At 35.2% G+C, this 26,108-nt stretch overlaps 1 long non-coding RNA gene across 1 annotated transcript in view; it reads left to right on the top strand.

Moving 5' to 3' along the window:
* The window catches only part of LOC143175273 (uncharacterized), a 325,389-nt gene extending 311,444 nt beyond the window's left edge, over positions 1-13,945 (top strand). The window contains exon 3 of the long non-coding RNA XR_013000031.1: positions 13,864-13,945. This is a non-coding gene — a long non-coding RNA (uncharacterized LOC143175273). The remainder of the gene's footprint in view (positions 1-13,863) is intronic.
* The last annotated feature ends 12,163 nt before the right edge of the window (positions 13,946-26,108 follow it).

Below are 26,108 nucleotides of genomic sequence, written 5' to 3'. Positions count from 1 at the left end.
CATAAATATTTATATTGATAAGTCTAATAAAGTAGCAAATCATAAACATGAAACCTAATTAAACAAATAACGTTTGTATACTTCGATATACGATTTACATAATTATTATAACAGACCGTGACAGCATAATTAATTTCACCAAATAAATATCCAACGTTATAGGAACGAATTTCAAGCGGAAGGAAGAAAGGGAAGCGTAGAATGCTAATAATTAGTGATCTGCATAAATTGGTCAAACAGAAAACCAAAAGATCAAATAAAAATTCATCGACCCATACATCTCCCTAAAAAAAATATTTACACTTCCAAGTTTAATAATTCAACGAATCGTTATAACGAAACCTGATTAAACAAATAACGCTTACGCGCATCAATATATAATTTGCATAATTATTCTAACAAACCGTGAGAGCATAATTAATTTCACCAAATAAATATCCAATGTTACAGGAACGAATTTCGAGCGGAAGGAAGAAAGGGAAGCGTAGAATGCTAATAATTAGCGATCCGCATGAATTGGCCGAATAGAAGGACGGAAGGTTAAACAAAAATTCTCCGACTCATGTATCTCAACGTGGATAATGATCAACACGGAGTCGCGATTCTGTCGCGATTATAACTGTGAGTTTTGGAGAGTGCTTCCGGCCAGGTTAGCTGGAAGATAAATGTTTTTGCTGTACCTGCCGAGATAGCAGAATGATTTATCTGCCCCTTAAATTAATCCGCCTCGGGGCTTGACGCGGTGCCACCCCGGTTGGACTTGGTCACCCGATTTTCTACCGCTGACCAGTTTACTTGCTTTCGTTTGTCCCCGCTGCCGCCGCCGCCGCCGCCGTTTTCCATGTCACCGAGCCGCGTTCACAGAGAAACCGAAGCGGGATCTTTCTGCGCCGGCATCACCAAGTACACGAGAAATTTTAATTACTCGGAGAATGGAATTAAAATGCAGACGTTAATTTCAAAGGCGTCGGAAGTGCTTTGACCGCTTGATTCGATCGTTGCCGGGATAATTACGCAACGTTTCGGATTAATCAAACGTTCGTTGGCTATCATTTAATTAGTTTATATTTCGTCGGGATGTTTCGCGTGAAATTTACAGAATGCGCCGACGTGGAATTGTTTGTAGGATGCACGAAGAACGGCTTTGATAATAGTAATGATTTTTCGGGGAATTGGTTAATGATTGGTATGAATAGTATATTTCATTATCGAGTGACGCGCAATGTTGTTGGATGACAAAAAATGAATATTATTACGATGTAATTGCTTTATTAATATTGTATTGTGAAGTTTATTGTATGCTCTGAGTCTTGAAATTTTGAAACCGTTAAAGTGTTGTATGGAATAACATTATGTTTATTACGATACACTGTCAAAGTAACTTTTAAATCTAAACTTTTTTACAGTTTTTATTTTTTTAAATAATTTTGCAACATACAGAGTATTCTCTTTTAGCTTACAAAATAAAATTAAAATTTTAAACTATATAAATCAATTTGAATAGTACATCCACGTATAGAATAATAATAGTCTTCGTATTCGGACATTGGTGCAAATCATTTGACTTTATTTATTTAGTACAATATTTACAAAAGTTTTTTTTTCATCTGAAAAACAATTTTCTACAAATTTTTCAAGTTCAATGTTAATTATAACACTAACTCTGCAACAACGATTCTAACCAGCGACTCGTGCTAACAGCGCTATCCGCTTTAAGGTTTGATTTCTCCCCCATAGAGTGAATTATTGCCAAATAAAAAGTATTCCTCACAGAAGGATAGTCTTCAAGGGTTAGATATTATAGTTTAAAAAGATTTTAAAGGTAGAAGGTAAATTTAAATTTATCAGTGCTAATACAGGATGTGCTAAACAAACCGTAACAAGTTCTTTCTTCTCAAAATCACAATACCCTCCTCGCGACTTTCAAATTGAATTACACATTAATTTTTAAAAAATTCAATTACCTGTTATCCAAAGGAATATTATTTATTTAAATTATTCTTCATTTTGCACAATCAATCTATTTTAAATAATTTACAATCCATTAAACATTTACAAAGTATTTTGTTAAAACGTGGTTTAATCGCGATCTATAAATAGTATATAGAACAAGCCTCATACTATTTAATCAAATAAAAATAAAGATGAAGTCTACTCTAGTATTACGTAAACCGTACGTCAAATATAAAAAGTCAAAATCGCTATTCTTTAAAAAATATCTATAAGAAACAATAATGAATTTATTCTGACACATACGATACAGTATTAACGTTGTTCGGCGCAGAAGGGTGGCGCGTATCGGCTTTATAAAAATACTACCCCGTCCGTCTTGCAAACCGAAGTGTCGCGGACAACATTGCCGCATTTTCAAATAACATCCTCAATTTCGAAACGTAAAACGCCTAGAACAGTTTCATTAAGTGACCAGGTACGTTTGCTCGCATAACTTGTTAGCGCTCAAGTGGGACGCACGCGTTCTACTGTTCACGAAAGAGGGTGGCCATCATACCTCTAACGAGACACACTCTGTACTTCAGAGTGAAGCTATGGACAAAGCAAAGGAATCTCCGAGGTATAAGTTAAACGAAACTGGGCAGGTACAGAACCGTGCTCATATGGTTAATAGCCCGCAGATACATTTTACGTTACTCGCGAGAGGGTGGATAAATTATTACACAGATTTTACGTCTACACCGGTATCGTTGTAATTAAGCTAATTATTCGTGGGGATTTCTGCGCTTCAGTTTCTTTGTCAACGGAGAGGTGTGAGTGTATTTCACGTGTAATCTTATAAATCACTTTTTGACTGTTTCTGGCAAAATGCGACAAATAAAGTTTGCAATAAAATTTTTACAATATTGACTCGAGTTCGTAGAGTGTTTTTGTACAGATAACGAGCTTTTATTGAATGTCGACTATTAAAAATATATTTTTGAAAATTGGAAATAGAGGTACCTGTAGTTTATTAATTACGAAAACGAGATTGAAAATACCAGTGTACTTGGATTTTTGCAACAGTATCAATTTAATACGAAAAGGATAAAAATATAACATATTCTTCGATGAAATAAATTTGACGAACCATTTTACTTCGATTGAAAATCGATTATCATCGCTCATCAATGAAACATGATCGATCGTATACTTGTACAAATTATCGTGGAAAGCGTAGATTAATTGCTCGTTGAAATTGCATTTGAATAGAGTCAAAATGTATAGTAGCTGATTAATAGCGGATAATATAAAGCGGAGATTCATAGAACACGCGATACGTGCGATCAAGCCCGGAATATGTGCATGCAAGATGCGATACGAGTGCATACTCTTCTATCTCTGTTCGGCATCGCTGCATTCCATACATTAAATGTAGTACGGAAACGTACATAAATGCATGAATAGTTCATGCGAACTGAACATTCTTGGGGACCACGATGAATCGAACTTCCTTTTGACTGGGGAAGAATTTCAAGTGAGCAAAGCCACCGAGCGGACGCAAATGTCTGCGTTGCCGCTCTTGAACGTTTTTAGATATCGATATCGATCGTTCGAAATGGTGAGATAATATTTTCCTTTCTACCACCTATTAACTCTTTTGGTACTTAGGGGAAATTTCCATACGTATTCGAGAAATGCCAGACAATTTTAAACGAAGATTTATATTTTGGCCAATTTTGATCTAAAGTACATACAATTTTTATACGACACTAAAAACATGGTAGACTTTCTTTATCACTAATACAATCAAAAAGAAACTCCTCGCGAGTGCACGAAGGAGCGATATATCGATACTCAAAGGGTTAAATGCTACAAATTATTTTAAAATAAATTGACAAACCTTAAATAGTTGACACATTGAGGAGATTTGATACTTATGAAATTGGCTTTTTTACCTTATCATTTTTATATATGAAATTTCTTTAGTTATTCGTGAAGAACGTGTTAATGCGATTTCAATGTTAACACGGCGTCACAAAAATATGCCGAACGTTATTATTGCACGAAACGGAGCACGAAGATTAAATTAAAATTTGCGGAGGAACGCGATGACTTATAGGTGTCCCGGTGTTATCGTAACCAGGGGCGCGAGGGTAGCCTACGCAGAGGTCCAACTCGGAAACCGAGACGTCGCTGGCGAAATCGAAAGCTATATTTAACTGGGCAGACAGCGGAGCTTCGTCAAACTGTCGGCGAGAACTTCTAAAAACGGTTGGCCAGCAGTTTTTGCGTCTCTCGTTTATAGATCTCGTTTCTCTGGCTTTGTCTCGCCCCCTTCCCTATCTTTCCCCCTCCTTTTTTTTCCCCTCCCCTGAAACCGAGTGAACTCGCAGCGTGACACCCGAACTATATCACTGCTAATCAACACGGATGTTGGTGACCGGCTTGATTTATGTAGGATACCAGAGCCGCCTGCCAATAATCGGCTGACCACGTCCACCCTTTTCCCACTTTTCCCTGAAGCTTAACCCCGGACGCCCCCGGCTCCTCCCGGTCCGAGCGTTTTCGAAAGAAATTCGTATGGAAACATCGATTTCCTACAGACGCTGCAATTTCAGATTCTATCACTGAAAAATCATCCTCTAACGCGTTAAGCGCCACGAAAATCTTAAGCGTTTTCCTATAGAGTTTGCCTTTTGTAGGAAAGTAGGAATAATTATTTGAGTACTGAATTAGTTAGGTTGTGATTAAATTTTTATTGTGATTCCTCTATTTCACCGAATTGAATGATGCTAAGAAACAGGCATATTAATAATTAACTCAGCACTCAAAGAGTTAAAAGTCGGCGATTTTGTTAGTAATACTTCATAAAATAACAGAATATTCGGTGAATGTAGAGAATGTGTTGATGGTACTTTTAGTGTAACAAAACAGAAAATATGTCTCGACCACTTCACCTTACAATTTAACCCCGAACTCCCCTGGATTCTCTTGGCCCAAAAGTTTCCGAAAGAAATTCGTATGGAAACATCGATTCTTCACAGACGTTGGAGTTTCAGGTCCTTTCAATGAAAATTTACCCCAGCAGTCGACAATTTTTTAGTAGCATTCACTTCGCCTAAAGTACAACAGAATTTTGGGTGAATGTGAAGAGATTTCAATGTAACAAAGTAGAAAAACCTCAAACTACGACATACTAATAAATAGAACTAAAGATTTTGTTTCAAGTGAAATGAAGAGTAGTTAAACACTGTTAAAAGTTGCAGTGGTAACTTTGCAACCAATGTTGAAATTTACATTCTTTAATTTCTAAAATCACTAGAATATAATTACGACACAATTGCACTTGTTACACCAATTAATTTCACTAAATGTGCATTCTATCTTTTATTTCATATTTTATTGTAATCAAAGTTTCGTACATTTTACATATTTGAATTGTATAATTTTAAGTAGATGTTCTATTCCACACAAAATCCAAATAAAAATAAAATGCAATAATTTTATAACTATTCACCGATCCAATGTAAAAAGTTCCTCGTCCCTCGAGCAAGCGTTATTAAAATCCAAATTTGTTTCGCACATTATTAATGTTTTATTAACCTTCGTTAAATTCTGAGCCGGGGAAAAAGTGGATAAGAAAAATCCGGTAAATATTTTATGAATAGTCGCGTGTTAAAACCTTATTACGAAGAATGTGTTTCTCACACTACCACCGTGCGATACACGTAACGTTGCTGCTTATAGGTACATACGGGCCGAGAAGTGTCGTAGTTTCATCGTTCTTAGGCTTACTCACACGAGCGCGCGTACATTTCACTTAGAACCTGGACTTTAGCTCCGTGGAAAAAACGATACGACAGTCGTGGACCATAAAGGCGTCCACTGAACGGCTATTTGGTATTTCGATGTCATTGCCCCAGACGAACAAATAGAATTTAACGATGCGACCCTTGTCTTTAGCGTTAAGTTTAGTTAAAAGTTTCCAAATTGCTGGCAGTACGTGTACGTTCTATCGCGGAACATAATTGCTCTATAATAAACGTAGCTACGAAATAAAAACCGTTCTATTATCAATTTAGTATTTTTAGTGTAATAAAGGCAACGGATAATACATTCGAAGAAGCTGTTTTAAACATCTCTGATATTTTGAAATCGGTATCGTTTTATTAATATTTTCTTGATTAATACCTTCTCAATATTTTTATCAAGAAGAACATTTTATAAATATTTCTTTAAAATTAGTAGTTTTTATTAAAAATTAATATCTTCTTCATACTCTAATAACAATATATTTTATACCTAATATTCTGTATTTTTAAATATAATCTTATCGTTAATGTAGTAGATTAATTGCTGCAAACTTATTACTTATTACAACCGTTCTCTTTATTTCTATCGTATTCATTCTCTTTACTCTTATCAGAAACATCGCTCACAAAATCTAATTTCCAAACATTAAAATAATCGAACCCATTCTTTAAAAGCTATTTTCTTAAAATCAGACATTCATACTTTCATCATACCAACGTATCAATTATAATTAAATGCGAATTATCTTTACACGTCGTATGGTAACAGCACGAGCTTCTCGAACAATTCGCACCAATTCGAGCAATGTATTTTCACGATTTCATAGACGCGTCTCTAACGGCGTACAAGTGACAAGGAAATTTACGAAATCTTTGCCGGACACACGAATGTAGCCACGAAGAGCCATTTCCGGGGACTTTAAGCATCGAACGCGTCTCGTTTTCTCAAGAGAGACGCCGTCCCAAGATTTGTCGTTGCAACCTCGCGAATCCGATTTGCGATCCTTCGCTGTCTCTCTTCGCTATCTCTCATCTATCGTCTCCATCTTCGTTTAACCCCCTCACCTACTTATTCTTATCCTGCTGGAAAGTATGTACGAGAAGAATAGACAGTTTCCTCGACGTCCAGTGGATCCTGTTCCCCTGAATTGAGAATCTTAGGTGACGCGTTCTGTTACCTATTCCCTATACAGATAAAATGAGCACTACGTTGACAAAAGAATTTCTGCTTTCGATACGAAATTTAATGTTAGTCGAGACCTTTCTACGTATACTATCATTTTGTATATTCTTATATTATATATAAAATTATGTATATACTTTATTCATGTTTCTGTATAATATAATGTTATATTACTATATAATTTCCCTAGTTTTATTATTATCCACTATTTTATATTTTATTATTACATTACTAATTATTTTATATACTGTTGTAAAATTTCTGTTTTATTTAGTAAATTGTATATAGTAAAATATATTATATAAAATTGTAAATCGTGAGAATTAATGTTTCTCATGAATCGAAAGAGTATATTAACATAAGATGCATTTGTTTATAATAAATTTCTTTGAAAAATTGTCTTTCCTTTATCGAGGTACCAGAAGAAATCTCCTAAAGCTAATCTTTCGCAGCAGTATGTTTTAGAAATAGAGAAATTCCCTCGATACCGAAGATAAATTTCGTTTGCAATTTAATAGAAATTGAATGTTCGCGGAATAAATAAACTTATTCCCCCGGACTAACACACTTCGAATCCTCTCGCGTGAGATCGTATCCTAAGCCACTTGCCGTGAAATTTTACGGTACCGCACTATCATAACAATTCCCTGCAAAATTCGTGTTCCTCCGACAGTACAAAGTCGGAATCCACGCGGGAATCTCGTTTTCGACAAAAGAAAACTTCGGACCCAAACATTCGAAATTTATGGTTCTTCACCGTTTCTTTTCCAGGTGCATAGAAAGTTCACAACCGGCGAACAGGTCCGCCGTATACCGACACACTCTGTTTGGACTCGGGGAACTAGTACTACTCGCAATAACAAGTACTTTGCAGATACATAAAGCGAACTACTCGTTTCTTTTATGAGTACTAACCGAATCCGGCGAAAAGAACCTTAGACATTAAACAGTTGATATTCCTCGGTGCATCTATGCACTAATTCCTAATCCGAACTGATAGAGAGATATAAATCTTCTGATAAGAAACGTCGTGAAACTGAACTTCATTCGTCTAATGGTAGTCAAAGATGGATAGTTCGCTAAAATACTTATTTTAATTTAAATTATATTCGATCTACGTATCGATATGTTCTCTTTTCTAGGAAGTACCAAATTACAGAATCTTTTTAACAGAATTCAAATTTCATAATAATCCGTTACGATTAGATTTCTGATAAACAAAGATTGTCACTCGTCAAAGCGAACATGTCAAATGGTATTATTTTGAATAAATGAAGGTTATCGCTTTCAGAATATATTTAATAACATAATTTAATATCTATCTATATTACTTCATAATTGTGCATTCAACATTCAGTGATAAGTTAATAACTTAATGTCAATAAATTACTCGCATAGCTACGTGTCCATTACAGGAAAGAAATATTCCATTCTAATAGAACATTAATAACAATATAATTTAATAAATTGACAACTTAATCATTGAATAATTTCACACTTGGTAATAAATTATTTTTCTACGCGCATCGATCTTTAAATTATTTGCTATTGCTGTTACACCTGCGATGTTGATACGCATAGCTACATCGTATCCGTTCCAACAAAAAGGAACGTCGATTCCAACCTAATAGACCGTTTGGATGTTACGCGACACGGATAATAGACGTTCGGATACAGAATACCCAGTCATATATTGATCCGCGTCACTATAGGAAATAGTAATTCGACGCCTCATAGGAATGTCGACGGGAAAACATTGAAAAAAGCCAGTACCAGAGACAAGCTGCAATAGATCGGGCCAAGAGCCCGGGCTGCGGAGGCCAAGCGCCATCCTGAATTCTAAATATGCGCATCGCGTTACGTTTGCACTAGTGAGTCAGAAAATATGCTGTTTACGGTGCACCAAGGAACACGTTCACAAGTGAGCCAGGTATCCGTGTAGATGGGCCGACACAGGCGCGTCCCCGCGCGAAACGAGTCCGGAGCGCACCGGTGCACCGATGCACCGTGTTGCAGGTTGCGTCGTTTTCCACGTAGTCTCCTGGCCCGCGATTAAGCCGCGGGTTCTCAAATTCCCCGATGTTCCAACAATACTAATACGTATAGCGCGTCCGAAATCGCGGCGGGACTGGAAAACTGAGGCTCCTGTCATGGAAAAATATATCAGAAATATTTACTCTCATTAGTTTAGGTATTTATTTTCCATTTTCCATTTTCCATTTTCCATTTTCATTTCATTTTCCATTTCCATTATCCATTTACCTTTTCCATTTTCCATTTTCCATTTTCCATTTTATATTAATTACTGTTGGATACATATTGAGAGTTGATTTTTCAAGAGGATAATGTTATTGGGTATAAATTGGAAATATCGAATACTATTTTTCTGTTTGACATTTCTTCTTGACGAAAATCATTAGTGAAAACTTCTAGAGTAGGTGTACACCTGTGAACTCGGCTGACTCAACTAAACAAGAATGGTGTAACCGACAAGGCGTTATTCTACATGAAAAAGAAAGTCAAAAATGAAGAATAAAATGTTTTCCTTTGACGCTTTCGTGACGTTCGCGAGAGGATCGAGTTGCAAAATATGTCGAGCACGTACGCATTTGAATAAATGCCTAGGTATCATGTTCAAACTCAGTTTTCTCGAGAATGAAAATTCAAATGAAAAAATGTTTCACAGGATTTATATATTTTTTTAATTTTCACCTTTTCTATTTCTTAATTATAAGTATTTTATTGATGAAGTTATTAGTCATTATAATTTATTATTACAAACATGAAATCTCGAATGTGTAATGCAATTTAGTATTATTTTTTAAATTTCCATTAACCCCCAGAGATTAAACATAACAGAACGTTCTATGTGCCTTACATTATGATTAAAAAATTTACAAATCGATGAATTCGTTTAATCTTACGTACTGGTAAAAATAACTAAATTTGTTAAAAACATTTTCATAATTCAAATGTAAATGATTTATTTCATTTTTAACTTTATAGATTATTACATGGGTCAATTAAAAATATCTCTGCCACTAGAATTTGAAGAATATGAATTTATATAATATCTATCTATTAATCACTCGATTTCAATTAAATTACTTGGTTAACATAATTTAAGACACTCGAATGACTACATCAATGAGCCAGAATTTGTTCGAGGGTCTCCATTTAAATCCGTATCTGTAATGTGTAATTTACGGTTTGAGAATCCATGAGTATAAGGTATGCAGCATTGAGATGCAGACGTCGAGCGTCGTTATCTTTGTCCATTTCAATGATTCTCCTTTCGCCCCTCTCTTTCCTGTCTTCATCTACATCGGCAATAACTTCCTCGGATTCCATATGCATGTCTCGACATTCTAGTATGATGAAGCTTGTGGCATTCCCATCACTTGCTCCCTATTATCCCTGGAACAGAAAAACTCTGCATCTTCCGCGCATTTAAGAAACACAATGTGTAACCCTGGATAACTAAACATTCGTCTAAATAGACGAATGTTTTACGGTGGTAGGAATGATTCGGCTGAGAATTTATTGATAAGATGAAACTGTAGTTTCTTTCATGGAAACTTGGTGCAATGTTTAGCTGTGCGAACCGGGAGCTGTATGCATCTTGCGAATGACGTGCAAGAGTAATGTGTGAGTTGCCCGAGTATCGGGCGAAAGTCGTTCCGATGTTGCTTGCTGCTGCTCTGATGGGAGACTGTGTTCAAACTTGCGAATGGCTCGCAAGTACAGCGAACATTGGATAATTGCAACATCGGGACCTCTTCATAATTGCAACATCGTCGTCCTCACATCTGCACCGGATTCCTTCCGACGCACCATAGCGCTCGCTGACCAGCTGCAGTTGGCCGTAACATGATAATTCGATTAAATAATGATTTTATTTATTTCTTCGATTTACTAATTGCCTTGTATCTTTGTTAGATATAAATATAATAATTTATAAACGTGAGAATCTTCTGATGGATTCTAATTTTAACAAATTATTCGATTTTGGATTTGCACGAGGTCACATTATATCGAAAAATGGAATTCTGCTTTCTTGGTATTACCATTTGATCAGTTAGTTGTGGCTTTGATTTTTATTACTACTTGAAGAAAGCTCAATCTTGATCTATAATATCGAAGTCCAATTTTAGTTGTTATCCCGTATATATCCTATCCGACCTGCACAAAAATACGAATGACGTTTAAGCGTACCGAGGACGAAAAAGTGACGAACGTTGCATTGTGTATTATTTATCAGTAGTAATTCTTACTCGAGTATTTTTTGACAACTGCCAAGAAAAGATGGCTTTAAATAAGTAACAGAAAGGTACAGTGTCCACTTTAAATTAAAAATTTAATATACCCCAGTATACGTTCGGTGCAAAATTAATAAGAAGAACAAGGATGATCTAAATACGGAATTACCATGGAATGAACATACAATTCTTCTTTTTTTCAGAAAATTGTTAATCTCGAAATCATTTAATAGTACGGTTATAAAAAAACCACAAAATAAAAGATTAAAATTACAATTAAAAGTGGGAGACGTTAGAATTCAATTTCTGAGTAATTTTGAGTTTGGATAATAAACGAGGAGTAAAAAATTACATAAAATTTCGCATTTTGAGGTGAAATTTTACTCGCCAATTTTTATTTGCAAACATCTACGGTGAATGGAAGCAGGCGACCACTAAATTGGGGGATGGAAAACCTGTTTAATTGAGTATTTTACGAACACTTGACTACGGAGAAAATATTTCAAATTAAAAGTTGTTTATTATTCGATGATAAATTTAAAAATAAAATTGCATGAAATAAAAAATATGTAATTTTTTAATGCTACGTTTGCTATTACTTGAGCCGCTTTTTTAAAAGTAGTATAAGTCCATTTTTAGAGAAAAATGAGTTAATGATACTTTCAGTGAAATACGGATATCCTCTTTTTATAATCATAATCAAAGACATACAATATCCTCATAGATTAATCAAAATAAGTTTCACTGTAAAATGTTAACACAAAAATGTTTTCTTTGAAAAGAGAACAAGTCCATTTGTAGCTAAAAAATAGTTTATTCTTTAACTATTTTATTACTTATTATTGCATAATAAAATTTAAAAGTGTATGTCAATATTTTTAACTTAATTCAAACGCAAACCCTTAAATATCTCAACGTACGAAGGAATGGACTTGCACCACTAAAAAAACGCCTCATTTATAACGAATTAAAAATTCAGTAATTTCATTTTATACATTATCTTGAGCAAAATTATCATGACAATATTCAACGAAAGTATATAAAGAGACGTAACTGCATGTTCACATTACGATGTTAAAATAAATATTTATGATAGTATTTTCAACACAAACACAATGAAACTTCTTTGATATTTCTCCATGGAAAAATCTTGTCCACCGAACCCGAGTGAAATAACGCAATTACAATTCAAAGAAGTTGGAATGTTGAAACTGTCATGGGGCACAATAAAGCCACCGCGAAATTTATGGATTCAATTTTAACAATCGAAACTCTTACGTGCCCTCGCCACGCTTCCGGTAGTTTGTAATTTTGTATGCTGCGAACACAACTTTGAGCCGGTATATATACTGCTGTAATCGCGCGCCTTGTATCGCGACCTTATTTTTCGCATTTACTTGCCAACTGGCAACCGAGATTAGTTTCGAATTTCAAAACGCGCTGCTTACACCGACGATGTAACTTTCCGTAAGCATCAATGTTAAGCTTCTTCCCGGTTCAATTTGTGACGGGAACGTCGAAACGAATGCTACTTTGCGAAACAAGCGAGACAGTTCATTCCATTCGACGGGGATGTTCGTTCGAGGATTAAAATTTATCGAGTTTTCTTACGCGCTATCGTAGACTGATGTTCAAGGAACATTATGAAACGAATCCAATGCAGAAATGTAAAAAATGAACGAAGTTGGAACGTTTTGAACGAAGCGATCGAGATATGAGACTCGACACGAAAAGGCGATGGACTGTGATTGTGCCTCGTTTTGCCGAACAGATTTCAGAACTGAGCTAAGATCTTTTTGAAAGTAATTTCTCTCTGTGTTCACAGACGTATGTGGAGTTCCTAGGAATCAAAACAATTCTATAGATCATTCCTTGTAATGCTGTTCAGAATCTCCGACGTTTTTGTCTTTACACTTTTGATCGACAGACATCTTTCAAAATTTGAATTTAGAATTATTTTCTAAGTTTAAACTTGGGAGAAGGTAGAGTAAAGCATATACTAAATTAATTTTATAATCATTATGAATACAAAAATCACTCATACTCTAATATTTTGAAATTTCTAAAGGAAATCAAAATAGAACACTTAATTTGATCAGTCATTTATAACTAAGGAATACACAATATAATCACAATATAATTACCTGTATAATTTAAAGTAGTTGCCAATGACCTAACGGAATTGAGGCAACCTAAAATATAAAATAAAAAATAAACCCACTACTGAAAGAAAACCTCAAGAGAGACAAAATAGAGAAACTCGTGAAATTTATAAAGGAAGCTCACCTAGTAAAGAAAATAGTATAATAGAAACGATGGTCGCTACTAACCACAGCAGTTGATACGACCTTAACCCCTTGAGTGCCAAGGGACGATGTATACACTTGCGAAAAATCATTAATTATAACAAATATTTAATTTCACGAAGGATTTATAAACTGCCTACAATTTTGAAATGCATACGAATTATAAACATTTATTTATTAAAGGTAAACATCGAAAGCAAAGGAACGTTACACGTCTGTAATGTGTCAAGTTTATCATTAGCTTATTATAATGAACGATTTGATAGCAGTGGACAAGATCGAACGGATAAGTAATTCTTTCAGCCTCCTACTGAAAGACAAACACGCGTAAAGAAGGGTCGTTGATTAAGATAAACTTTTATTTATAGGTGCGATTACCCTCGTTTAAGTGGAAGAAGGCCGAAGCGGCTGTTGAACGTGTTGACAAGGGATACTTATTTTAACATGGAAGACTTTGCCACGTAAGTTATGCGACAGTTCATTCACTCCTTTAGAGGAATACTTTTCACATGATTTTCCCTCGCAGGTGGCACGCCGAGCACTTTCTCCTTGTAGTTTTATTTATAAACGTAGATCAGGTGTCTATCGAAATTCAGATTTACTCTACTTATTAAAGAAATAGTGATAATTCTAAATATTAATACGATTCTGACAGAGCAGTAATAAAAGAATAAGAATAATTTTAATTATATTAAACTTATTTTAATAAAATCGTTTAATTAGATAAAGAAATATTACTCAGTTCACAATTTATATATCATTTTGTTTTATTTAATTATAAATAAAGTGATCACCTTAATTTCCTTTAATTTCTCACTTATTCTACGTTTCATTTGAAGTAAAAATACGTTGATCGATTGAATAAGAAGTTGAATACGAATTTTATTTTTATTACTCTCTAGGGAGTATATCAATATGCTTGTGAATAACACATTTTAGTTGTTCATTGAATTTCGATGGAGCATATAAGTATTTTTTAACGTACGCGGCAGTAAAAAATGATTTTACTATTTTTGCTTATGTTGATATTATAGTCTCATTTACCGCGTTAAGTAAATACTATGGCAATTTCTGAACAGGTAATTCAAGTTTCTCCATTTGTTACCCGTATATTTTGCGTAATGCAGTAATCAAATTCAAAATATTTTGAGCCTTTAAGGGTTAATAACATTACATATCTCTTATCAGAAATATTTGAGACAAAGAAAATTCTTTTCTATCACCTTTCCGATCTCTCTTTAATTACGAATAATGATTTCCAACGTTTTTCTCTGCTCAAAATTAAGAGAAATCTCTGGCAGTCAGAAGAATAACACAATTAGGTGCAGGGCAAAATTAGAAACGAACGCCCGCATTGCGCAACGCAGATATTGCCTGTAGTTTCCATCGTTCGCATTAAATCCGCCGCGATTAATAACATTCCGACAAGATAACGGCGGATGAAAAAAAGCTTACAACGCGGACAGGGCAAAAGCTAATTAACGTAATTAGTCGAAAATTTTCGGACGCGAATACTTCGTCGTAAATACGTTATTACGGCGTGCGGCGCGCAATCGTTCCCGGAATATTTCCCCCGGTTGCATCAACGGTTTAGTTTTTGGGCGTCGGATAATGAGATGCGGCCGCGGTCCGCGTTAAATTAATATTTTCGAATCGGGGAGCAGCGCGGCCAACGAGCGCCGATAGGCAACAAGAACGCATCGGCTCTTGTCCCAAGTGTACGCATTTTAATGCGGCCAATTAATTAATTGCCCACCGCTCGTGGTGATTTGTAGAAGACGGGCTGCACCGCGATCGCAGTTGACATCGACAAATTTATTAATATATGCGCGCACAACGGGCAACGAAAGTATTCGAACGACCGGCTCGTCTGTTTATACCGGTGTAATAAATTTTTTCTAATTACTGTTTCTACGGTGTTATTCCTGTTTAATGCGTAGTCGGTTGAGAACAATTGCGCACACTGTAATTCGAACTGGTTTCTACGCCTAAATCAGGGTTCTGGATATTTCATGAATACCGTGTTGCATCGTGGATGGATACAGGTAATTATCTACGTGTACGATTGTATTGTGTATCGCTGCGTTGAAACGAATAGAACTTGTAGGATGAATAGAACGAATAGAAGAGTATATACAATGACTTTATGGTTTTAATTGATATTTGGAAATTTATAGAAGTTTCGCACGAAATTTTCGGAAATTTTTTGGAAAATATTAAACTCTCAATACAGAATTCTTTGGAGACTTTCAATGTAGACTTTTTAAAAGAGAAGAATTCCAAATTATTTTTTATTTCCTTATCTTTTTTTGTATTTTGGTACTTTTCAAACGTAAGTAAATGTTACTTCACGGAATACATCGTATATTACTCCTCGCCATTGTTAATTATTTTCGAAATAATATTTAAATATTATAAATCGTATTTCACAAATATACATAATAAATGCAGTAATACGAGTCATGCAAAGGGAAACGATATTCCAGTAAATTTTTGTAGCTAATACTATCCTAAAATAATATTAATATTAACGTCGATTTAATAATTGCCGAAACATTTCCGTGGATGTCATGGCCAATGAATAAAATATTGACCACCCTCGTGTGTATAAGTAACTGTTATTGATCCAATTACAAGCTTTTTAATGTTAACACTGGTTCGCGCACAGAACGCGTCCATATTGCTTTTGATACACTATATTTGATTAAAATTAATCACTGGTGATACAGAATTGTGCGTTGACAATGTTATCTATCGGAAATACATATTATGGTAGTTCTATTGTGTGACAAATTGTATGTCTTGTTTCACAGATATCATCTCTAGGAGTAGATATCGACTGCTGACCGGTGATGTAATGGCAGACTATGTTCTGTAGCTAAGCATATCACGATTATAATTATAACGAATTATGTCAAGTAAAAGGGAACTTAATTATAAAGTAACTAAAAATGAACTTGTACTGAGCTATGAAAGTATAACGAATGTGAGAGTAACACAATCGTTGTAAGATATTGTTTCGTTTAAAGAACTATCATTGCACGTTAATTGCTTCTTGAATGTTAAATATTTGAAATCAAAATATTAATAATTGAATAGAGTTATTCGTTATTAGAAATTATATATCTTTCTATCGCAGTCAAGCCTTTGTTGTTTAGAATACAACACTAAGTTCAATAGGATTTTCAATCGTGAAGATACTAATGAATTATGAAATTATCATTTCTTTCTTAAAAACTGATAAATATATATAATTACAAATGATTGTTACAAAAAATTGTAACACAATATTTTAAAGTATTGTAATATTGGAATATTACAAGGATATTATTTATGTATTATTTATTTTATTCTATACAATATTTTTATTGAAATATTAGAATATTATGCAATTAGAGAAATATCCTACATTCGTTAAACTGTTCTTTCCACATTTCCCTTTTATCAGCATATAAAGCAAATTTCATCAAAAGAATTACACGTGCAGAGTAGAATTCATAATATTCCATTGTCAAACCGGTTGAATTAATTTATTAATGGAAAGTTTCAACGCAACGAGACAAAGCTATTTCTGAGATAATCGGATCACAGACGGAAATTACAAACGTCATTATTTTCCAAATATCATAAGGTTCCATGGATATCATTGATATCTGCTTCGAACGTGGAACGAGAATCCACCCTCGCAACAGTGAAAAACAATATGTTCGAACGGTGTTCATCGAGCACCAACATTTTTCGTTATCGCGAACGCTCGAGCGTTTTGCCTGCCCTTCAATGGATGGTCCACGAAATTTTCTTCGCTCAGTTTTATCGCGTCATTCTCGCCCCGCCCTAAGAAAATCTGTAACAGCGTGTCGTAACTATCTTCCTCATTTCCAATTTCCTCCCTTCTTCATCATTTCCCCTTCTCTGTGTGTTCACTCTCGAGGGCGCGAGGGTGACGCCAGAAATTTATGGAAAGCGTGAATTTCAGGGGCAACGGGGAGGACAGAGGATTCTGACTGCGGCGGAGGAAGAGGGAAAAAAAATAGAGGAATGCTCCTCCCGGCCCGCGGAGCGGAACTGCTGATGAGATTTCGATGTTTTCGATCGGATACAGGTCCCCAATGTTACCCGCGTCCGACGAGTTTCGTTGTGTGTTAAATTGTCGAGAAATGAATTGCGGTTTTCGCGCATAATGGGGTAACGGCGGCTAATACGGAACACCTGATTCGAAAAGCTTGCCAACGCGAGAGATACGCAATTTTTCTAACGAAACCTGCATCAATACACGAAGAAATTAATGAATATTCATATATTGATCGATAACAATGCAAAAATTCAAATGTCTTCATACCATGGTAGAAAATGTAAAGTCAGAAACAAGGAATTGAAAAAACGACACCTAATATGGAATACCTAGATAATTTCTAAACAAAACTCCTTTTTATTGCGAGAAATGAATACTTATGAAATTAAAGGATAAATAAATGAATTTTCTACTTTGAACTTATATTACGTTAATTATTTTCTTTGTTTTCTTTATTTTCATGAATATTTCATGAAAAAATAAAATTTTCTGCCCTATCCATATTAAGAAATTCGACTGTTTCGTTCGTCTTTCAGGAAATTTAACGAACTACCAAACACAATAATACTTCGCACTCAATGACAAATCCTTAATTAATGTCCAACTATTGATGCGAGTGTTTTCTATTACTAACAAAGCGTTTCCCATGATAACTAACACATCGAGCTATTTATTTTCCGAGATATTCTAATACTGCACAGAGTTAAACGATTCCAATAAATCATGAGTGACACGTTGTATCACTGGAATATTATATTGCTCGTGTAACAGTTTGTAATCAACCGTGTAATATGTGGTGCTGATTATGTAGCAAACAAGTAGCACAGTGATTTGCATCAGCTCATGATATGTCAATCAGTTTAATAATAGTTTCAATAACAACGGTTGCATGTCAAATTTGCAAAAGCAGGATCCCGGCGACCATTGAATTTCCAGCAACGATTCGCCTGTAATGTGCTTGAATAACTGATCGATCCAGTAAAATTAACGACTGACCACGCGTTTCAAATGCCGTTACAGGTGTACACCTGTACGTTTGTCAGGGCAAATATCAGACGTTGAGCAATGTCTTCAGAAGTGCCAGATATTTGACGAAGTAAAGGAAACGAGAAATATCTGTTGGTGTATGGAAACGGTCTGCACTACCGAACCCTAAATCGTTTTGGACGAGCGTACTATAATTGGAGATCAAGAAAAGGAAAAAACTAAGTTTGTCACGTACCATCTACTGCTTGTGCACAGATGGCACTCGAATAAGGGTTCAAAGGTGACTGCCTGCTTGTCCCATGTCGTGAACCTCGTCAAGCTAGCTCTAGCAATATCTTATCTGCACTTTAGCTTTGAAATCGCAATAACTAATTTGTTTTACTTTACTTTTTGATTTTATTAAATTGATAAATTCAACTCAAATTTGGCGAGTTACAGTGTTGCATAGGACGACACAAACTTATAGGGTACAATAAACTGTTAAATTTAAGAACTTTGGTTTTCAACGGGCTTTTCCCACCGGAAGAATTAAATTCTAAAAATAAAACGTCACGCAATATATATTTCCTGGTATTTTACAAATCAACGAAATTGTTGTGAATGGAAATTTTCGACTTATTTCTTGCTAATTCCATTGCTCCGATAGTTCGTTAACATTTTTCATGTTCGAACTCCTCTCGTTTTTGGAATATTCGAAATACTAAAATGTTCGATATTCCATTCATTTACACGAGTATAAATGGAATTACGAATATTTAATACGAAAACGAAGTACAAAAAATATAAAGTGTATCACCCACAAATCTGACATTCGAACAATGTTCGAAATGAGTGGAGTGGGCTTGTGGAACCTCAATAGTTATAGTTAGCTTACCAACGATCCACTTCTGGCTCGTCAGTTGCACTATTTATAAGATATATCATAAAAGATTGGAACGGTTTATGCATGTTTCAACGCTGGAGCTAAATTGTATTATATTATTTGCATACGCCATTATTATAGCGTGTGCCCGGGCTAATCCGATTTGACATAACTTTTACGGTTATGACCGCGAGAAATGCGTTTTTATGACTAATATCCTGCATCCATAAGGAGAGTTTACGACGTGTTCCCATTCTTATCTACTCATTGACTAAATTTAGACACGCTTTCACTGTGTTTACATCGAAGAAAGCATTCTGAACGCTTTAAAGATTAGAAACTCCGAGATTTATTTTTATTTGTAATTTTATTTATAATTATATTTCCATTTACACTTATTTATGCTACCCAGTAATGCAAATAATCCATCTTTATTCACTCGATTTGGTTATCTGAGTAATTCATCATTATTTACACGACCAATTCGTCTTTATTCCATTGACTTATACAAATAATTTATCTGTATATATTTCGGTTTGCTTACTCAAATAATTGATTTCTATTCAGCTAAATTCCCTAAATAATATAAATAATATTGTACGAGCATCCACCGACCTGGATATATATTTCTTTGGCTTAATACACTGGTATCTTCTAATTTATCAAAGATTAACACAAACTACCGAGCAGTTAAATTAACTTCTTGAAATTTCTATATAGAAACTCCAAGAGTGCATTTATTGAGATTCTAATTGGCTTACAATTCAGTTTTCGTATTGCTAAATCTATTTCTCTAATACTTTCTCCGAGACACATCTGTTATATTTTTAATTGCAAGAAGAATTTGAACCGTCTGGTAGTTTTAGTGTTAACAAGCTTTCAGAATTAACACTTGAAAAGAGAAACCTAATTGTAAGAGCAAGTACACACATAATTACACAATACGTATAAAACAAATAAAAAGAGATTAATAATTAGTAGAAAATAATAAAAAATAATTCATAATTAATAGTAAATAAATATCAAAAAAGCATTAATACTTCAACTAATCATAATGAAAGTAAACAATTCCAATAGATCCAGTTAAACATCGTTCAATTATTCATCCGTACCGAACGAGATAAACTTCATTCGTTATCCAAATGAAAATCCGCCCGACACCGGTGCTCGCGACAACTGTCCGCAAACATTAGCGTCCCGGGAGCAGCGAGCGTCACGCGATGTAACGATAGTTGAAGCCGGGGACAGAGACAAACGCCGAAAACTCTCGCAACAAACTCGGGCCCAGAAATCGGGGAGAATCAAGAGAACAAGGGAGCCGTGACGCTTTGTGGAACGGGCGCCAATAAAACGGCACGCGACAAATGTTGCAGCGTCTCTTCCGATGCGACGCTGATGGGAAGAACGGAGAACGGCAGGGGGAGGGGGGGTGTACAAACGAGAAGAGAGACAGCCCGGATGAACGGCGTCGGAAAATACGGTTGCGAAGAAAGACAACCGGCGGCGGGAAATGGGGGAGGGGCGGAAAAAAGGAACGGCAGCGGGATGAAAGGGGGCAGGAACGAAGTGTAAAAGTAACGAAAACGGGATGTAGAGACGGGGAAAATGGTGAATGAATGGCGGACGCGAACGGGAGCGAGGAGCGAACCGTTGCACGCTCGCGAACGCGTGTTGTCGCTAAACAATGGCGTCGGAGAATGGTCCGCTACGTTGTCGGGTTTCAAGACGATCTTCTCCGGCGGATGGGGTGGCCAGGAACGAGGGGGAAGAAAGCGGAGAGAGACGACGGAAAGAGAAAGTGATGAAGAGTGCGCGCTACTCGCGATTTTCCGCCGTTCGCGCGACCGGATGACCTTAACTGCACTGCCCGGAATTCAATGTGCATTAGCACTGGATCCACGGAACTGAATTGTATGTAGAGGTTAGGGGAGAGGGTTTATCTGTTTTATCCTCTTGACTGGTTGCGTAAATATGTTTTACGTAAGAAGGAATTCTTCAGACTTTGTTGACAGTTTTACGCAGAAGCTGTTCTATGTTGCTGGTTATTATTCCGTGATTAACCTCTTACCTAATTTCTTTCTCAAATCTGATCGATGCGACTACTTTGTCATTAATTTATTGGGGAGAGAGACGAATTGTAGGCGTATCCTATGTATAGACATAGGTTTGATTATGTACAATAATTAATTACAGAAAATTAATATCCAATTATAATTCGGAGTGATTGAGTAATACTTACGTTTGTTAAATGCTGAGTTGATGTAACAATAATACTATTTTTCCACCGATACAACAATATTACTGTTTTAGTTTTCGTTTACTTTATCTATTTAACTTTAATTAAAATAATACGACGAAATAACGACTATTAATTTCAAGAGTTTTGCATAATTTTACAAATTGGGGAAGTGAGTTTCTAATTAATTACAATTAGCGTGAAAAGCTTTCTATTCCTTGTGATTGAATTTTAACTAAACGCCATATTGAATGGATCAATAATACCGCGGATAATTAAGGTGATTGAATCATGTTATTCGTATGTTATATTACATTTTTTATTGTGTGCATGTAATACATATATTCCATCGATATCCTTATCACCTTCGTGTACATTTGTTTCGTACATTTATACGAATAATCCCAGGCGTATCATTTCACAGAAAATTTTATGCCGTTTGAAATAATGCGGAGACTATATATACAATAGGAATATAGTGGAGGAAGTTTTTTAACGTGAAAAAGTAACTTTTTTAAGCGCGATACTATAACATGATATTTATAATTATTTGCTAGAAAAGCAAACTACACTATAGAACGAATATTTTAACAGAAAATGGAAACAAAAATTCCAAACATCCACATCTTTTGTAACCTGCACAATTTATTTTAATGAAATTATAGTTGAACGTATTAACTGCAGAATATTATGAAAAGTAAAATGCTTGAGATATTGGGATATTCACGTTTTTCACTAACATTTTTAAATATTTCATAAAAATCTGCTTCATGTATATAACAAACATTAACCCATAATAAAAGTCGAGACATGGCAATTTTACATAAAAAAAAAACAAATCAATAATGTTGAAACTTCACAAGTTCAGAGTGAGAAAACGTCTGTTTCCTAATAAGCATGCTTTCGTACTTACAATAAGTAGTAGTCAATAATTCCCATTACAAATTTTCCTTAGAAACATTCGGTAAAAATCGAATATTTCTTACTCTACTTCTATTACATCCGCACGCGATTCAATATCATAGAATTTTCTGTATCTCGGCCAATAAAGAGCAGAGACTGTTTTATTCAAATATCGCGTGCGTGGAAAATGTCCCCGAGGGTCGCGGCAAATCACGGGGAGAAGGAAGTAACGGAATTCTGTAAACACATGACGCAGCGAGGACAGGAAGGTAAAAAAAAGATACGGATATAACATACGTTGTCTTCATGCTGTCGTTTCCCGAAACGGCATTACGGACCGCCGCTATCATCAACGGAGCACAATAGCGTCCCTATGGGAGGCACCGCGAGAATTCGTGCCTGCACAATGCAGTGCGCGGGAGACACGCAATCTCTGTGCAGCGTGCGCTGAACTTGACGGGGAAAAATTAATAAGAAATAACAATACTTCAGGCGGACGGTTTATTCGGTTTATTATACGAAGTTGATTGCTTGGCACAAACGAGCCGTTTTACCGGAGCTTCGAATCTTCTACGGTGAACATTGGATAATGGCAACATCGGGGACCTCTTCATATTGGAAATGGGTTGAAATAATTCGTGTACCGTGGATTCTTTTACTAAGTTTGTTTCGTTTCTCGACGTGGAAAGATTTGGCTTTGGAGCGTTTATTTTCGGCAAGGAAAAACCTGTGAGATGGCAGAAAGTTGCCCACTTAAAAGGAAAAGGGTGAAACTGTCAGTGTATTGCGATCGCACTGATTTTGAGAATTTTGAAATATGTCGCTGAGGATATGATGATCAATGTAGCGAAGGATTTTTGAGATTGTCTCGGAAACTAAGGCCTTCCGTAAGCAACATGTAAAGGAAGTTGTTTAGAAGTTATTTAAGGTTTGATGATTGGCATCGTTGTCACAATTATGTCAGTTTTCATTATTGTCAGCACTATCGAGTGGTTACGAAAAAGAAAATTAATTACTTAAATTACATACTACCTTATGATAAAAAACCTCTCCCACTTTTCGCACTTACAGTGTTTTCTAGAGAAACACTTCAATTGGCTTCTCGATTTCTTTTCACTGTTGTCATTATGTAACTGTTATTTTATTTTTATTAATGCAAACATCTGTGAATTTTGGATTTTAATCAATGACATTTTAAAACCCGTATTTTATTACGAACTGATGAAGTAAAATATATTTATGTGAAAATTGTATATAAATGATGTGTTACATATAAATAAATTATAAAAACATACTTAACAGAAAACCTGTAATTTCTTTTGTAACCCCTACAGTTAGTAACCTACATTCAAACTACACTTCAAATGTGTACGTCGTTTGAATAAAATATTTATACATCATTCCTTACGATTTATTTCTCAGTTTTTCGAAGCCGCGGTGAAAAGAGGTCAAGCAGCCTCTTCTTTATTAAAGGTTCCAAGTTACCTGAAATTTCTTTAAATAAACTGTTATATTTCAGTCGGGTAATCTTATAGCTGCAATAAAGACGAATTTAACCCTCTGTCGCCGAGGTGAAGTCTGAGAGACTCCACGGACGCTGTGTTTCTTATTCTCTTTCATTCTGTGCACAACTAAACGTTTTTATCTCGTCCACCTTTCAACGGGACCACGATGCACCTGCTCGTGCAGTTCGCCGTACATCGCGTGTTTATCTTATACAATGGAAGCTGATAAGTGTGCGAGGCAGTCTGTTTTCACTTACTTTAGTAATAATATAACAATTATTCGTCTGTTAACTGGCCCAATTAACAGACGCTTCTTGTGGTTCTTCCTATGTCTGCTATAACAACTGATGGAAAAAGAATTAATAAAACAATTAAATAGTAATAACGTACAGCATATTCTGGTGATCGTTACAAATGAATGGTAACTTTTATGTGATTGTTTTAAACATATATATTCTATGTGAATTATATTGTAACAGTACTCAAATTTCAGAGCAATTTTTTTTAAACTGTACGTTCGATTTATATCAGTTGCATGTACGAAGAAGAGTAAATGATAATTATACTACCAGTCGCGAAATATTGTAATAAAAATTATTTTGTAGCATTTTTCACGAAAGTAGTAATTTACTTTTATTACAATATTCATTAACTGCATATAATTACTATTTACTCCTGAAAAATCGTGTTTAATTTAGTAAATATATTATATCTCGAACCAAGTATTAAAAGTAACAGTTACAAATAACTTTGTTCAGGTCCGAGAATTCGCTTTCCTCGGGATAAACAATATAAATAGGAAATTTTCTAAACAAATAATCTCTCTTTTATTAATAAAATCGCCCTAAATTCAGTGGAATAACTAATGTTAATAATCGATGTCGCGAACACACGTCACGACCCTTGTATAGAACATAGTGAATAAAAGGTTTGCAAAATATATTCATTTGAATATTTAAATTTAATTCGAAAATTCTTTCACATAAATAATAAAACGAAAGGGAAAACAGCTTGAAGTTTTTTAACCGTGCGTAGGAACACAAGCAAGGACCTCTAACTACAGGTAATCCCTTATCGATGGATCCATATGTTGCTATGTCGCCCCATGCGTATCCATTTCTCGCACACGTACGAATTAGAACATAAATTCATATAGATATATCCTCGTGAAACGTAAATATCTAGACACACGCCTGCATATGCCTACATATCGCGTACATACACGTTGAAATACACGTGTTGTTAGGTATGCAACAAAGGCTCTTGATTGTAACTGCAATATTCTGCGCTGTACCCTTTGACGTGACAATTTAATCAATGTAATATTGTAATAATCACCGAACCGCGAATTCATAGAGATCCGAATGTCATCGAATAAAGTTCAACGAAATAAAGATTTCAGTCAAATAATCGAAAGTTGATTATGAATTTAATATCTTTTTTTAGTACTCTAGAGACTCCAGAGAGGAATATCTGTTTTCTTGAACATGTGAATTCACATATGATTCGTAGTCGAATAATCTGAAATAAATTGAATTTTAGATTGAAATTATCAGCAGATCAAGATAGATTTCAAAAAAGTGAATAGAATTATAAGATTCATAAAACAGCTCATAATATTATTCTATTTAAAAGTAACATAGTTTAGTTACCGATTAACGAGAATTCAAGGAAAAACCCGTATGTGCATTCCACTAAGTTGTATCAGACATTATTCTGCGAATGCTCGCTTTATAAAGTACGTATGATTTATCGGGTGGCCATAATGTCACTCTTCGAAAAGAATTGAATCGGAATAGCATACAGCGGCACTAAAAACTAAAGGGAGTCGATTGTATTGCGCAGCAATCTGTACTCAGCGTCTGCCTTCGTATTTTAAATTTACGATTGACTGTCGCCAGGAGGAGCAATCGCTTCACGATGCGTCTTATAAAATGCAACGCCACTGGTATCAATATCTTTTTCGCGGCGATTCACGAGTCTCCCTCATCCGTTAATTCCTGCGTCCTCTTATGTAGTACAAGGAATTTAAATGGACGTTTGAATGT

The sequence above is a fragment of the Nomia melanderi genome, chromosome 14 (assembly GCF_051020985.1).
Source record: "Nomia melanderi isolate GNS246 chromosome 14, iyNomMela1, whole genome shotgun sequence".
In the NCBI taxonomy this organism is placed as follows: Eukaryota; Metazoa; Arthropoda; class Insecta; order Hymenoptera; family Halictidae; genus Nomia; species Nomia melanderi.
The sequence above is the reverse complement of the archived record's forward strand: the minus strand, read 5'-3'. Positions and strand labels throughout refer to the sequence as shown.